Here is a 17817-nt window from a genome sequence, read left to right on the forward strand (position 1 = left end):
GACTTGTAAACATCTTTTTTGGGACTATTCGTAAGTTCTGTTAAAGTATATGCTGTTTTTTGTAGTAAAAATCTATTTTTGATTTCAATCATTCATTCCGATAGCAAAAAGTCATGTATTTTTAATAATTATAATTTAGTAATTTTTATAGTTGAATGGAATGGATAAAGCAGTCGCTACCTGATGGAAAGTAGTCACCGTCGCCTATGGACATTTGCAGCACCAGAGGAGTTTCTTCTCGAGTTCAGAGTGGCCTTATGATTTTTCATTGTTTTAATACTAAATGATGATTACAGTTTATAAAATTTGTTGTAATTTTAACCTCATAATAATGATTACATTTCGTGTGATCCCGCCTTATATCGCATTGGCCGCGATCTTTGGAACTCTACCTTTGTTGTCTTACACTATTTTAAAAAATCGTATCAAGTATCTACTTGTAAAACGAAAGCCACACAATACAGAAATTGGTGATTTATATTTCCCCAATATCAGCAATAGATGTAGTTCCGCATCATGTCAACCAAAGGACATGTCTAAAAACACATAAGCTTTTGTTTTATGGTCATGTTTCCTCGCGACTATTTATTACAGAAGCTTCTGTTCTTTTGTAGGTTTTGTATCAGTGCTTCCCGGGAGTCTTGGCTTATACCGCTAAGCCTTCAGTTTATTTCCTCGACAAAGACATATTACGTTGTCCACTCTGCTATTTTCTACACGAAATTTTATTGAGCTACGTGACCTACGTAGCACTTTAACAATTTATCTTTATTGAAGTGGAAAATGTCGTACAGTCCAGTCAGTATAGTTGGTGTACAATTAAGTGCTTAGTTTTTAATGTACGGTTAAATATTTTACCTACATTTGAACAAATAAAAAATATTAATAAACAAAGACGTTCAACTACGTAGTGATAATAAACCGAGATTGGGGAGACAAGGTGTCGTGGATAAGACCAAAAAAAGACTAATTAGTAATAACTTGTTATGAAATATATTTCTCAAACGCGAATCAATCCGAGATCATCGGACTATATTAATTAACAAATACGTTTATTTAATCAAAAAACTTGCACCTTCTCTGTGGTATATTGATCTGGTCAGAGGATTCTGGATACGTCTCTCGGTGAAGTTGATAATACAACTTTGTAAACTAGTCTAGCCCATGACACTCGATCATAAACGAAAGAAGATTAAAAAGACATCATTTAATAGATGTGGCTATTAAATCAACATGATGGATAACATACTATACGTCAATAGTTGCGCCAAAATGATAGAGCACGCGTAGAAGCCGTATAGCTAAGTAATTACCAACGCCTTGAATGAGCGGGAAGTGTTGCCGATACATTAGAAGCAATATGACAATAAAGCGTAGCTACAATTTGAACATTAAAGTAATCTAACGCGATCGCTCGGCTATGATGATATGAAAGGATTAAAGATTATTTTCAGTTATATGGTAGATAGTTTTATAATTTTAAAGTTGTTAGATAAAATTTTAAATCTTTCGCGGTACGATTTTGGAGGCCCCATGCCATACCTATTTCTGCTTCCTAACGCCACTGTATTATTATGGTTTGATGATTGTGGTATGGGAGAGATTCTTAGTCGAAGCATTCACACATCCCTTAGGGATAGCATTGTAGCTGTCGTCCACCTCAGGACTGTTGCAGTCCTGATCCTATTTGGAGTGTATAATAGATATATGTGGGCGTCAGCTGCTACTCTAAATCCACCTGGGACTGTATTCTTCTTCTCTACAGCTACTCCAACAAAAAGAAGTACAAAGTTATAAAATTTGATAAGAATACTGCAGAAGTCATTAAAATCCTTAAAGATGCTTCTTGGCTACAGCTACTCCAACAAAAAAAAAATAATATCAGAATGCTACAGAGGTCATTAAAATCCTCGAAAGAGTTATTACATAATATGTCAAGCCAAAATGTTGTCCCCATCAGTCACGGGAGATTATGTTTCCACAGCTTAGCTCCTACTAACAAGTGAATGTCATTTGTTCCCTCGCGTAAAAAGAAAATTGACATGAAGTAAGCCTCGTGGTATGAAATACTTTTAACTTGATTTTTCTCTTTAGCGACTACTGCTATAGTATATTTTCTGTTACTAAAGTTGAATTAAAATATAGGTATAGGTAAAAATATTAATTAATGATTACTGAGTATGAAGTTTCTCTTAAAAAAATGTAACTAAGCCATGACATTGAAATGATTACAAACTTTCATCATCTATGGAGTGGAATTAAAAATATTTTTTATTTAAGTTTAAATGGAATGAAATAAAGGAAAAACCCACAATCCAAAAAAATAGATTTTATGTTTCTAAACAAAAATAGTGCGAGCATGTTTGTCTAAGAATTTTAAAGATGTGGTTGGTATTTTGCAAATATACTACACCGTCTATTTCATGTCAGCAAAATAATGCAGATGAGATCTCTATTTCGACTTAATGCAATTAGCGAAAACTTAGCTAAGTGAGCAAAAAACTTCAGTAACAAGTGACAGTTTTTCAAAAAATCTACGATAATAATAAGCATTTCGTTTTGTATTAAATTCGTTGCAAGTTTTTATGACACTGCAAAGATTTCCCCAAGGATCGCAACGCTTGTTGCCTACAATTTTGTTTTCACTCCTGATCCATGTCAATTTTTACGATAAAATAGCCTGATCATCTTTTTAAAATTAAAACAAAGTAAATAAAATATTTACATTTTTTTTTTATAGTATACGAGTAGCAGACGAGCATGCAGTCTACCTGATGGTAAGTGGCTACTGCCGCACATGGACATCTGTAATCAACCCCAGACAGGATTAGATATTCCTACCTGAGGTCGGCCACAGATGCGCCGCTACCCCTGAGGACTAAGCTGGAACGCCTCGGTAAAGTCTGTCTCTCTTACCACAACCTACCTTACCGTATTTTTAATTATTTTGATTTTTCTTTTATTTTCCTTTACAAATATCACTTCTCCCGTCTTCCTTTTCTCATGAGAAACTTATTTCTTAAAATATTGTTTAATCTTTTTACTTCTTATTACATCATGTATAAGAAAGTTTGTGTAATATCTCCCAATATCTCAAAATATCAAAGTTCAACATCCCTAGTAGTATCAAAGACTTAGAAAAACAGGTCACCAATCATTTCTTCGATTGTGTTGACTGCCTTAGTTTGAATAGGTTGATTTGCATTGTGCGAGATGTCGACGACCTTATTAGTATTAGTTCTGACTTCTTTTCAATCTCGGATCAATGGCCTAGTAAGCCAGAAAATAGGATATTAATAAATCCTTAGAAATATCATGTCCAATTTTCCTTCGTTCCTCATTATTCCAATTCTATGGAATAATAGGCTATTACTTTTTTGATCGGACTAAAAAAAGGTAACGAGAGCCAGTTTAGTATTTAGGGTTGGTTCAAAATACTGTTTATAAAAAGTAAATTTAAAATTTGAAATGTTGTTTCCGTCATAACCCACATTATCCGGACAGTCGGCATTCGGAATTCGTCACGGGACGTACATGGTATTATATGTTATTACGGAGGTGCTGAGGATCTATTCGGGAGTCGCGAGTGTGTGTGCATCAAGGACGACCGGTCGCCAAAGGGAGCAGCGCACCACTCATCGGTATTTATATATTGTTTACACCTACACATATTTCTACTGTGCCTACACTATTGTCAGTAGCGCACAAATCTAAATTTCATTTCGGATTAGAACCAGCGACCTAAAACTCATACAGAGCCTTTTATGCATTATCTACTATTTCAAGAATAGAAAAAAATAATGAATTGAGTAGATATTGCATTTACCTATGTATATTGATTTATTACTTTTGCAGGTTTCGTTGTTGCACTGATTATCAGCATAATATAACGCTGAAATGTTTTATTTAATGGAAGTTTTATAAAAAATATTTACTACAGATTCGTAATACCTAAATCATTTCGCCTTTATTGCTATAAGTACCTGTATTTATAGATTTTTGCATTAAGCATCTGAATACAGAGATTTTCATTTTCCACTAATTAACTTTTGGATAAAACAAATAAGTCCACGTTTTAATGTTTACATTCCGTTCTTTGATCTCGAATGAATGGGCATTCAGATCTAATGAATGGAGAAAAGAGAAATTCGTAATCAAATTATATGGCTAGTTGTTTGCTTACCGTCAGAGGTTTACAGTAAACATAGGGGAATTATGACATTACTCTAATTGTCACAGATATGCCCAAAATGTTCCCCCTAGGTCCGTGCTGACGCATTTTAATAGAGGGTTGGGTTAATCCATGGTTTGTTTAACGAACTGCTGAACAGACTGCTTATAGAATGCATGTGGCTAATTAGGATCGTGAATAAAGTTTAAATGTGTTTATGTTTATGTTTGTTATATGCCGCTAATTGTTAGGCAACTTTTGTAAAATAAGGTAACAGTAACAGCATCCGTCAAACTTATTAACGAATTAATAAATCGAACATTAATGAACTTCTTTTTCCTTTACTGATATAATTATAATTATGCAGAATTGCAATTTTTGTGTGCAATTATGATAACCAAATTAATTCGATCGTTGATTGACATTGGGCACAAATTCATTGATTTCAACGTCGCAGGAAAAACAGCTTTGAGTTGAATATATCTTGATCTTGTACAAATAGTCCTTCGAGCCGTATATGAGGAAATTTAGTTAATTAATATTACCTATATATTACGCTTTTGACTAACATATTATTATTCAAACACAATCATGACATAAATATCTATTACTATAAATAATATATAACTAGATAAATGTTACTAAATTATATACAGTTGAATCCCGTTAAACCCGAATTTTGCCGATAACAAAATGTATCCAAGCGAATCCTATCCCTTCGTATCAGGATAGCACGGGATTAGTCGGGATTAATTATTGCTGTAATAATGCAGATACAAATGTCGGGAGCACGGATAGTGGCCACCGCTACAACGTGACGTTTGTGGTCGGACCCATTTTACCCGGTTTACCCGGTTACTAGTGTTACGTTTCATATCCTCTTACCCTATTAGTGCGTGATTTATTTGTATTTAAGGTATACTAAGTTACACGGTCTTGTTAAACTGAAACAGTATGTTGTATTAAATTCATATTTACAACTCTTTTACTTACTTTATATAATTGTTCACACAATAAAAAAATAAATATTGTTACCAGAATTGTAATTGAATCTCGTTGACGCCCAATGATGCTGAAAATAAAACGTTTCCAAGTGAATCCTATCCCTTCGTATCGGGATTAATTATTGCTGTAATAATGCAGATACAAATGTCGGGAGCACGGATAGTGGCCACCGCTACAACGTGACGTTTGTGGTCGGACCCATTTTACCCGGTTTACCCGGTTACTAGTGTTACGTTTCGTATCCTCTTACCCTATTAGTGCGTGATTTATTTGTATTAAAGGTATACAAAGTTACACGGTCTTGTTAAACTGAAATATTATGTTGTATTAAACTCATATTAATAACGTACTACTTACGAGTACTTTATGTAATTATTCAGACACGATAGTAAAATAAATATTGTTACCAGAATTGGAGTTTAATTTCGTTAACACCCAATTGTGCCGAAAATAAAAAAGTTTCCAAGCGAATCGTATCCCTTCGTATCGGGATTAATTATTGCTGTAATCATGCAGATACAAATGTCGGGAGCACGGATAGTGCCCACCGCTACAACGTGATGTTTGTGGTCGGACCCATTTTACCCGGTTTACCCGGTTACTAGTGTAACGTTTCATATCCTCTTACCCTATTAGTGCGTGATTTATTTGTATTTGTTACACAGTCTTGTTAAACTGATACATGTTGTATGTAATTTATGTTTTAACGCTATGTGCCCACCGCTACAACGTGACGTTTGTGGTCTGACACATTTTACACGGTGTACCTGGTTACTAGTGTAACGTTTCGTATCCTCTTACACTATTATTATTTATTTCGAATATAGGGGATCAGTCGGTATTAATTAATTATTGCTATAATAATGCAGATACAAATGTCGGGAGCACAGATAGTGCCCACCGCTACAACGTGACGTTTGTGGTCGGACCCATTTTACCCGGTTTACCCGGTTACTAGTGTTACGTGTCGTATCTTCTTACCCTACTAAGTTATATACACCCTACTAAGTTGTATACTAAGTTATAGGGTCTTGTTAAACTGAAACATTATGTTGTATTAAATTCATATTTATAACGCTACTACTTAATTTATATAATTATTCAGACACGATAGTAAAATAAATATCGTTATTAGAATTTGATTTCAATCTCATTAACACCCAATTGTGCCGAAAATAAAAAAGTTTCCAAGCGAATCCTATCCCTTCGAATCGGGATAAATTATTGCTATAATAATGCAGATACAAATGTCGGGAGCACGGATAGTGGCCACCGCTACAACGTGACGTTTGTGGTCGGACCCATTTTACTCGGTTTACCCGGTTACTAGTGTAATGCCGCGCTTGCACGCTTGCCTAACCGACACAAATACAAACGTGTGGATAGAGCGTTTGACTTGGTTCTTGTAGCGCTTGAAGCAAAGCTTTCGATCAACCTAAACGTTTGTAGAGGTTTGGAGCTTGCGGCAAACGCCAAGGGTACGGATCCGGCATAACGTTTCGCATCTTGTTACCCTAATTTTGGTGCAGTGATTTATTTATATTAAAGTTACTATGTTAAGGTGTCTCGTCAAGTGATTCATAATGCTGTGCTTATTTTTGTTCATCGTTATTTTATAAGAATTCAATTATTATTTTCAGAACGTGTTAGTTAAATAACTTTCATACTGGTACCGGAAAAAACATTTTTCATGCCACGAGAAAAATTCTGACAATTTTACACAAAGGAAAACCTATTTTATATTTTTATGATGGTGATGGTAAGTGGACACCGTCGCCCATGGACATAGGTTTAGGTTTAAAGAATTTATTCTCAAATATGAACTAATACTACTGTTAAAATTCTACTGTAAGTGTGCAATAAAGTGTATTCTATTCTATGACTAATACGTCACTTCTATAAGAACAAAATTTGACATTAAATTAATTTAAGTTATCATCAATTCACACAGGTAGACACATAGTATTATCATATACCCATTCAACCTTTTCATATTTAAATGATTGATTTTTTTCAGGACATCTGTAATCAATCCAAGAAATTGAGGTAAGACTTTACTCTTATCTTAGGTCGTCCATAGATGCGGTGCCCCTGAGGGCTAAGATAGAACGCCTCGGATAAGTATGTATATCGCCCTTACCACACCCTTCAAACTAGAACACAGCAGCACTTAGCACTACTGTTTTAAGGCAGAAGTAGGTGTGACAATTAACCACGTGACAATAAATCTCTATTTCACGTAAAGCAAATGAAATTTGAATTATCCTCAACGAACATTGTATTTTAGAACGTTGATTTCAAACGGCCTGTTTCCCTTTCGTTAAATATTCCGCACGTCGGTAGTGCTCGGTCGCTAGCGCTAGATAACGACTCCTGGGGGTGTTATAATTAAATTATAAACTTTTGTAACCGAGGATATTCGAAGGGTCAACTTGCTTTAAGTAAATGCCGTATCGTAAAACTTTATTACGTGCAAAATAAAGGGGTAATAAACTTTTACATTTGTTTCGCGCGGTAAGATTATAAAAGTAATGTCGTTATGAATTAATTGTCCCGAATGCTATTGTTATGATAGCTATTACAATTTTGTTTGTGCGTTATTTTTTATTTGTTATCTTTATTAGATTGGATACACTGTTGATGGTATATTTTAATAGCAGTTGTGATTATTTGAATATTTGATTTAATTGTAAATAGTGCGTTATATTTTATTTGTTCTATTAATATTTGATACTACTGGCAATAGCATTTATATTTTAAAGGCTGTTGTACGTATTATAAATCAATTAAATACGTTTTATAAATCAGGAACACATTGATGAGAGACGTCCAAATATTTTCAAAAATATGTAAAGACCAAAGGACGTAGAACTATTAGGTACGGATCGATAGGACAATTATCGCCGCTACTCCTATTTCTACCTTAAAGCAGTTCGAAAACGATGTGGGTGCCGCTGTAATAAGACCATCTTATTCATCGACCATACCGATTAAACGACAAACACATTCATGAATGGTTTCAGATAAAACTTTAGTGATATATCGAGTTGGTTGATAATGCCCATGGGCGGCAGGGTCCACCCACCAAAATGTGGACCTTTCTACTTCAACTTAACAAAAATAAATAATCACGCGACACTTGACCAACACAATGCGTTAAAGTGCCCGTTCAACTTGTGACTTCAACAAACAACAACAATAATACAATAGTGCGTGGAGTGTCACTCCAAATACCATACCAGAACCTCAAGTCGTTTCATTCAATTCGTACCAAATTCTCTCTGAGCCGCCTTTTACTAAATACTGAAAAAGTTTTCGTACGTGATCCCATCAACGGAACCCCGAAGTTCCTTCCCGTTTATTCCCGGTTATTCCACAAGGATGTCCCTGGTTTTACGACTCGTTTTATTTAAGGAATACGTCAGTTTACGTGAAAAGATTCGTCGTAAATTATAACCAATTTTATTCTCTGGAGAATATGTAGATTTAAGTAATAATAATGTTAAGTAGTGCGTTTTGTTTTTCATCTAAATTTACATAAATCAGGATGTGTACATAGCAAAGACATCTACTATATTTAAACTCTTTTTTGACAACCTGACATTACTGTTTGACATTACTGTTTACTACTTTGTACGGTTTTCCTTTCAATTCCACTTTTTTATACTATTGTAATTGGGCCCTTATGGTTTCTAGTAAAAATAAATAAGCGAGCCGTATATACTTTCATCATAACTATTGTTTTGTAAGGTAAGGACCAATATTGAAATCGTTTATATTACAAAGCCATATCAGTTACGTTAATCGCCTCTTTGATCATGAACCGACTGTATCCAGATCGGCTACTCAAATGAGAGTATTGCTCATGTACCACTGAAACTCTTTTGATTATTTTCAACCAATTACTGTTTACTACTTTGTACGGGTTTCCTTTCAACTTGTGTGCTCCTTTTGTAATTGGGTCTTTATGTTCTCTGGTTTAAATAAATAAGCGAATCGTATAGACCTTTATCATAACTATTGTTTTGTAGACTAAGAAACAATATTGAAATCGTTCATACAAAAAGCTATATCAGTTACGTTAATCGTCTCTTTGATCATGAACCGATTGTATCCAGATATCGGCACTCAAATTAATAGCATGAGAGTATTGCTCATGTACTATACCTTTTTTTTGTTTACAAGGGGGAAACCTTCAAAAGGTACCCGACGATGTGGGAGCGACGCCGAGTTATGTGGGACTTTTACCGCACTAAAACCCCCCGCTGGCCGTCCTCAGCGCTTGGTGGAAAATTCCGGGATCTCCGATGGAACACAACCGGAGTCCTCCGATGCCCCTATCGGGCTCTGCCCTTGGGGGAGCAGTTTACGCTCCTCCCGCACACATGGTGTTTACGACGGTATGCGGCCATACACACCGCCGTCCTTCCCGGGGTTGCTTGTTGGACGGTTCGAGCTCCCACTCTTACCGCCCGCAATCCCTTTTAGTCGCCTTTTACGACAGGCAGGGGATACTGTAGCCCTATTCTAGTCCCGGGACTACAGGGACATCATGTACTATACCTAAACTCTTTTGATTATTGTCAACCAATTACTGTTTACTTACTCTTACTTTGTACGGGTTTTCTTTCAGTTCGACTTTTGTTCTCCTACTGTAATTGGGCCTTTATAATTTCTGGTAAAAAAAAAATAGGCGAGTTGTATAAACTATTTACCTTTATTATAACTATTGTTTCGATACGGAACGAACCGTTTGAAATTGTTGTAAGAAACAATATTTAAATCGTTTATATAACAAAGCTATGTCGGTTACGTTAATCGCCTCTTTGATCATGAACCAATTGTATCCGCTACTCGGCTACATATGGGCTACTCAAATTGATAGCATGAGTATTGTACGGTATCTTAGACTGTCGGACTGTACGCTCAAAGCAAGCTGGTTCATGAAACGTTATTGTGTCCAGATTATGCAGAACTAAAGGCCATTCAATGATTAGTTAGTATCTAGCATTGTTAGAGGTCCTGTAATACCGTTTGGATTTGCATTTTGAAATCATGCGGCGTAATAATTATTTAGAAATGTGACGGTATGTTTTATTAATGTAAGGAAATTTATTTTCAGAAGAAAATATTATGGGACTTTAAAAATCAGTAACATCTATAAAAAAAGTTACCATGTTTTGGTACAATGGATGAGATCGGAAAATAAGAGTTATTTTAAATTAGGTGCTGGCACTAAAATTTTATTTTCAAGTTCTTATAAGATCATCAAAAGATTTCGGTGTCGAAATACTTTTATATTTATAAAGGCACAAAAGTTGTTTTTTTTTTATAATTACAAGAGATACTGAATAAAGGCTAGACTAACACAAGATCTAATCTGCAGATCGAAACACAATGCTACCGGAAGATTGAGAACTAATTGTGTGCAAACCAAGACAGACCCTGTTGTTATGGGGACTGGCAAACCATACTATTGTTCTTGATAACTATCCCATGACGGGCAACTTTCAATGTTCAAAGCACGTTTCTGAGTCACGAAGCAGGAGAAAGACGGGTGACTAACTACTCGCGTAACTAATTAACTTAGTGCGCTTTTTCGTTGCGAAAGTATCACAAAAATTTTAAAGAGGAAAACCTTTTCTCCATCAGTTTATAAAATGAGGTAAAATTAATTAACATCCAAATATTATTAACATACTTTACAACAAAGTAGGTAAATCTTGAAGATAAAATAAATAATAAAAATAAAATCATAAAAGAAAATGCGTAATAAAAGAAATTAAACAACAAAGATTATCAAATTAATTTAGTTCCAAGAAATAATATAAAACGAAAGACGAATTTATATGCCTAATATTTTATTTTATACTATCTGATCCGGCAAACGTTGTGTTGCCATATAGATAAAAAAATGTTAAGGGTGAACCTTTATCATTTAGGGGTATGAAAAATAGATAGTAGCCGATTCTCAGATCTACTGAATATGCATATAAAACTTGGTGAAAATCGGTAAAGCCGTTTCGGAGGAGTACGGTAACTAACATTGTGACACTAGAATTTTATATATAAGATTTATCCACTTACAATTTCTTCAAGTTAAATCTATCACATATTATTATGTACATGGTTAAAGTTTAGTTACATAACACGTAGCCCAATTAAAAAATCCACAAACGTTTAGCACCAGTCAAACGAAAGCCGGTCACATGAATAACACAATTGTCGGGAAACCAAACATTTGTCTATTTGCGATCGGCCTTTCAAACAACATCTGTTGAAAGGGGCAATATCGGAGCATTAGGTGCGATTTTGTTCATAGAAATGGATCCGGTCAATTGCTTGACCATCTGCGTTCGGAGGGGTAGGATATTGAAGTTTATAATAACGCCGATTGCTGTTCATAGCTTAATATCTATAGATATCGTGTTCAAATAGTTTTACGTTAACTATAGGAGTTAACTTACATAGATAACAAATGAGAGTTTGCTAAAGATTTTGGAGAATTTCCTTTATTTAGGCGATTGATTAAAAAACTGGAAATATAGGAGTAGGATTAGCGAATTTTATTATAATAAAATTCGCTTAGTCAACAACACTTAGTTTAGTCAACAACACTAAATAAAAGATTAGGAAACATTTACTGACTTAGACCAAAGGTAAGAGACACACTAAATATTTATTAACTTGTAACAGTCTGTGGTGTGGTAGTTTAACCCAATTATACTCGTATTAGGGCCGATTTTTCAATCCTCAGTTAGTGGACTTTATCTATCGAATAAAATTTATTTGACAGATAATAAGATTTTTAATTTTTCAATCATCAGATAGAGGTTATCAGTCGAATAAAACCGCTAACTGACGAATAAATTTACCCGTTGCTTGGAGGGCCAGTTAAGATTTATCTGAGGATTTATCTATCAGTTTTCTATGACATTTTGTGGTTATATAATGTGTCATTTATTGTTCTGATGTTGTTGATGTAATATTGCGGTGATAATGGTGACTTTAGTAATGGAATTGTGCTCGGAGACAGTGGATATTTCTTAAATAATTACTTATTGACCCCACTCAGCAATCCCCGTACGCGAGTTGAACAATTGTATAATGAGTCTCATATACAGAGCAGAGATGTTATAGTAAGGTGCTTTGGTGTATGGAAGCGGAGATTCCCTGTTCTAAGTATTGGATTGGACTTAGATGTAACCTAACCTCTAGCACGAGATATAATTGTGGCTGTAGCAGTATTGCATAATATGGCACGCAGTCAAAATGGGGGAGAACCACCTAGAGACTCCGAGGTACTGATGCCACCACATCCGGTATTTTCAGCAGAATATGCTGACAATGAGGGAACAAACAGTACACACACAGTGTGCTAGAACACAAGGGACCGTGTACTTCAATATTTTGAATCACCAATAAGGTGAAGAGAGTTCTTGTCTACTTATTGATTGTTTTAAATTGGTGTAATACTTTTAAAATAAATACATATTGATTATTATTATTTTTTTATTTATAAAGTAAAAACAAACATATTTATATTATTTTATATTATATTATTATTTAACTCATGCTCTTCTGCAACAGATAAATGTTCTTTTTTAGTAATTTCTTAATGAAAACGCACTAGTTCATGTCTTGCAGCTCTTAATTCCTCAAGTCTTGCCGTAACGCTGGCTTTGGTTAGTTTTAGTTCTGGGGTCATTTTGCTTTACAGCGCAAGATCGTTCACGTTTTATTATATCCATTTTTGTTTCATTTTAACCCCGATACACAAATAAGGAAACGAACACCAAGTCGCAAATATGCACCAACAAACACAATTGACGTTCCTTTTGACATGTATGTCAATGTAAAACATTAACTTTTGCCTTGTTTCAGTCTAACATTGCAGTGATTGTATATGTGCATCTCGCTTGCGTACATTTACAGTGAAATTAGCAACAAAAATGCATAGACAACAGATCTACTGAAATGCATAGACATCAGAGCTACTGCTCGGATAAAAAATGATTGAAAAATTGAAAATTTTTACTCCTTGGTTAAACAGCCAGTTAATTTTACCCGTCAGTTAACTATCTGGAGAGTAATTTGAGAATTGAAGAATCGGCCCTAAGGGCCAGTACAGTAAAGATTATAATCAGGGTAATATTTTTAAGGATTTTAGAAGTTGCCATTTTTTTTATAAGTATTTTTAGATGGCATTTTTCAAGTGCAATTGTTAGACTGGCATTTTGTGACCAGTTATCATTTCCAAAAGTTTTAGTTATCATTTTGCAGTAAGTAGTGAATCATATTTTTCTACCCCTTCTTACTCATCCATTGTGAAAATCAACACCCCTATCACTGTACCCACTCTGATAAATGTCAGGTCACGCTGATTTTCTGCTTCTCCTGTTAAATTTGTAAGCCAATGAAAGCGAAAACTATTAATCATCTCCTTACTATCCATTAAGGCCTGATGCAACTGCTGATGCATTTTAATGGACAGTGGTCACGGAATATTGTTCATGGTGTCACGCATCGTACTTGATAGGAAATCATAAATACGCTATTGTTACTATAACAATTGCTTATGGTTTATTTGCATATTTTATATGACCCGCACGGTAAGTTTGGTTCCGGGTTTGATCTTTGAATAGACAAACGAACAGGTTATAGATATAAAAATAGATCCTTATTACAAACGCTTTCTACACTCACATCCCCACACTAGGATTCCCTATATCGTGGGTGCCATGGACACACACACAAAGACGAATACACAAACACCCAGACCCAGAACAGATATTTAAATTCATCATTCAGGTATCTGTCTGGCCGGGGATCGAACCCGGGACCCTGCGCACCAGACCGGTATGGTGACCACTCCATCACGCGAGTCGTCGTCGATCTTATAATGTTTGGTACATATATACAAAATAGACGAGGCCCCAAGTAAAAATAAAAAAAAAATAATCTTGATACCTATATTTATTTATGTACCGATTAATGCCCTTGTCTGTATTGAGCCTTAAATAAAGGAGGTATGCATTTTCAAGAATCATGTAACTTGTGCGCATACACATGAATCACCTGATAATTAATCAGAAATCCGAATAAAAGCTATCTATAAACTAAACTAAACTAAAGCTATCTATAAGCTATCTAGTAACTAAAAATACTCTCCTTAAACACTATATTTTCTCATAACATGTCCTAAACATTAGCACTATCTACAAGGTAGATTGTTGCAAAAACCTTGCAACTTGGATCCAGGAACAAAGGGACACAAAAACAAGGCGGACACGTTTGGAGAGCCCGTTTAATTCAATTACGACAGGATCTGCAGTAGTTGGACTGTTTTAAGCTGCAATTAATTGATACATTATTATAAGTATTTAGACAAAATATATATATTTTTCTTTCTGTTATTTCATTTGTGTGCCAAGCATCCAAATATTTATTTCTTACTTTCTTTTTAATTGCAAATATGGGTACATTCGATATCATAACAGAGGATTAAAATAAAATCTAATTTTAGACTACATAGAGTGTTTGATTTAAAATCCTGAGTATCGTTAACACTCAAATACTGGTTCTTTGAGTCAGATAACACGTAATTTACAAGGAAGATTGTCACAAAAACCTTCCAAGTTGTGCTCAGAAACAATGGAACACAAAAACAAGTCGGACACGGCTGGAGAGCTCGACTAATTCAATTACTACAGGATCGGCAGTAGTTGGACTGTTTCTTAATAAAATTACACTTTTATTGTAACGCTTAGGACTTTCTCCTAAGAAGTGGGAATCTAATTTCGACGACTTGGTAGTCGGAAATTCCTTTTCAATTATCAGCTGGTTCTTTAATTGATTTCATTGTAATTCATTTTGTGGGAATTTAATATTTTCCATTGATTCTTGTCGGTAATTTAACTATAGATATGATGTAAAGTAGGGCGATATTTTTATCACATTTTAATAATGTAATTAGTATCCTTTGGTCCATCGTAAACAACTTGTTTTGTTTCTGTTGGTAAGTGGCTACCACCGCCTACCACTGGACATCTGTAATCAACTCCTAGATAAGATTAGATTCCTACCTGAGGTCGGCCACAGTTGCGCCGCTACCCCTAAAGACTTAGCTGGAATGCCTCGGATGTATGTCTGACACAAATAAAGTTATATTCAATTTAGTAGTGGTTGTAGCTAGCATAGGGTTAGTCTCTATAACGCAATAAATTGTATTTACTGCTGTAACCGCAATGTCGCGTTGCATGCGGTTACACTGTCCTGCTTCCGACAATACCGACATTTTGTATTTCATTCTTTGTACTTGATTCTGAATTGTTCTGATGATATTTTTAAAGTGGTGATAAATGTTCCAAGTAAAAAAACATTTTTAAATGAAAACTTCTTTAGCGGTTTGTGCACTTTTGTGATGGGTATAAATGTAAAACTCACGTCAGGACACTTGGGCCTGAAAATTCGTAAGACGGCAAAGCAAACTGCAAAAGTCAAGATGTCATCCGGTGTCAGCATAGAAAAATTTGTCAATGGGTGTTTCATTTTTTTATTATATTTTATTATGTACTCAGGTTCAGGTTCGAAAGTCTTCACTTCTACCGGCTTCTACCTGAAGTGCAACCCGTTGATTTTTTTATTCATTTCAATGTCGTACACAGATATAGATATAAAGGTTGCGTAAGTCTACACTAATATTATAAATAGGAAATCTTTGTTTGTTTGGTTGTAATGAATAGGCTCAAAAACTACTGGACCGATTTTAAAAATTCTTTCACCATTCGAAAGCTACATCAACCACGAGTAACATAGGTTATATTTTATATAAAATATATTTGATAAATAGATTTTGAGGCGGTACAAAGTTTGCTGGGTCAGCTAGTTTATAATATAGAAGTAACTAACAATCGTGCTGTCCCAATTAGTAGTATATCGATGTGCTGTCCATTTTCGGTTGTACGTAGGTGATAAGATTAAAGACCCCTCAGAAGCCGGTCCTAGCTGCGTTAACCCTACTGTTAGTATAGGGTAGAAATAGGTGAAGCCTTTGGTCCTTCCGGAGTGAAATAAAGGATTTTGCCACCTTCAAAACAGTTATTAATTAATTATTATATCCGATAATTTCTAGAAGGCAGAAGTCAAGTGTTGTTGATCAGATTATTAATAACGGAGATACTCGCATGTAGCATTAATTGTATTAACTAGCCCTAACCACAAGCGTCACATTGTATGCGGTTGCACTGTCCTTGCGCCCGACATTGCTTCTGTAATATATGTCTCACTACATAATGCCCTATTAATATATTTTTTAATCACTTAGTTATTTATCTTATATGGCAATGTATTTTTTTATAAAACTATTTAAATATTGATTAATTCGCCTTAGCACACTTCGTTAACTTTAATAAGATTACCGTTGATTCTCAGTTCAAAATAATGTAAATAATATTTTTTGTATTATCCATTATGATTTTTTTTAAACACGAAACACACGGTCACGAAATTACCGTACGTAATATTTTCCTTAATAAAATACGTTCATAGTTATAAAATACATATTCTTAATTAGATGATATAAAATTTCAAATGGGCACTTTCAAATTTTTTGTTTGACTTTGAGCATAAGATAATTCAGAATCCCAGATCCAACCTACTTATATTTGTGTCTGAAATCTATCCACGTTTTGTTTTTCACGTAAGATACCAATCTTTCATAGTAATCCTAAACAACAAACAAGCAATTTCTATAGAGAACGTCTACCACAAACGTTAGGTGCACCTTAACTCAATGCGGGCGATTGGCGAGTGTTTGCAACTTACGTTAATGGCTACATACACTTTCGACTCGCCCACACAGCTGGGTTCTGGCGGGCAGTTATTGTACGGCGGGACAGCTGTTAGTCCCGAAAGAAATTACTTTCAATTTTCTAGACAGACATTTGGGAAATATTTTAGACGGTGCCGACAGTATTTAGTACTTGTACTTCAATACACTTGCACTTTAATAAGGCGATATATGTAAAAATAGTTTAAGTTGGAGTGAAGTTTATAATCCGTATTTTTCGCGATCATATATAATGAAAAAGACCAACTGTTTTTAAGTTACTTTATTTTTTAAATTCATTTACAATTTTTTTTAGTAAATAAAAAGATATACCTAATAACCAAAGCCACTAAAACAATAACTTTTCAAAGTACACTGTTAAAACTTTGGTTGAAGTAAGTACGTATACGTACGTACGTACGTATACGTACGTAAACGTATTATGAAATGAATGGTGTCTATAATGTGTGAAAAAAAGAAGTATAGAAACTACTTAATTACTGCAGGTTTTTTCAGAGAGTAAGTTGCCCTTTTCAATTACCTATTGTTAAAATAAGTTCTAGTTACGTTTGCTTATACAACTATTTTGTAAAGTAGTTCCTGAACTTCATAACTCAACAATCAATACAGTTGTTGTTCTAGTTTCAATAATAAAAAATGTAAAATGATTGCACAGTGCATCAAGTTGAAATGAAAATAAAACCTGATATCGCAGTGGTTCCGATTTACGGTTACATAACTCATGCTTCAAACTTTATTAATAGTTGAACTCAGGTGCGTTCCCTGGGTTTTCAGGAAAGTTCAGAACAAT

Source organism: Epargyreus clarus, unplaced genomic scaffold (genome assembly GCF_041222505.1).
Source record: "Epargyreus clarus isolate Ecla_fem2 unplaced genomic scaffold, WU_Ecla_fem_2.2 ptg000001l, whole genome shotgun sequence".
Classification (NCBI taxonomy): Eukaryota; Metazoa; Arthropoda; class Insecta; order Lepidoptera; family Hesperiidae; genus Epargyreus; species Epargyreus clarus.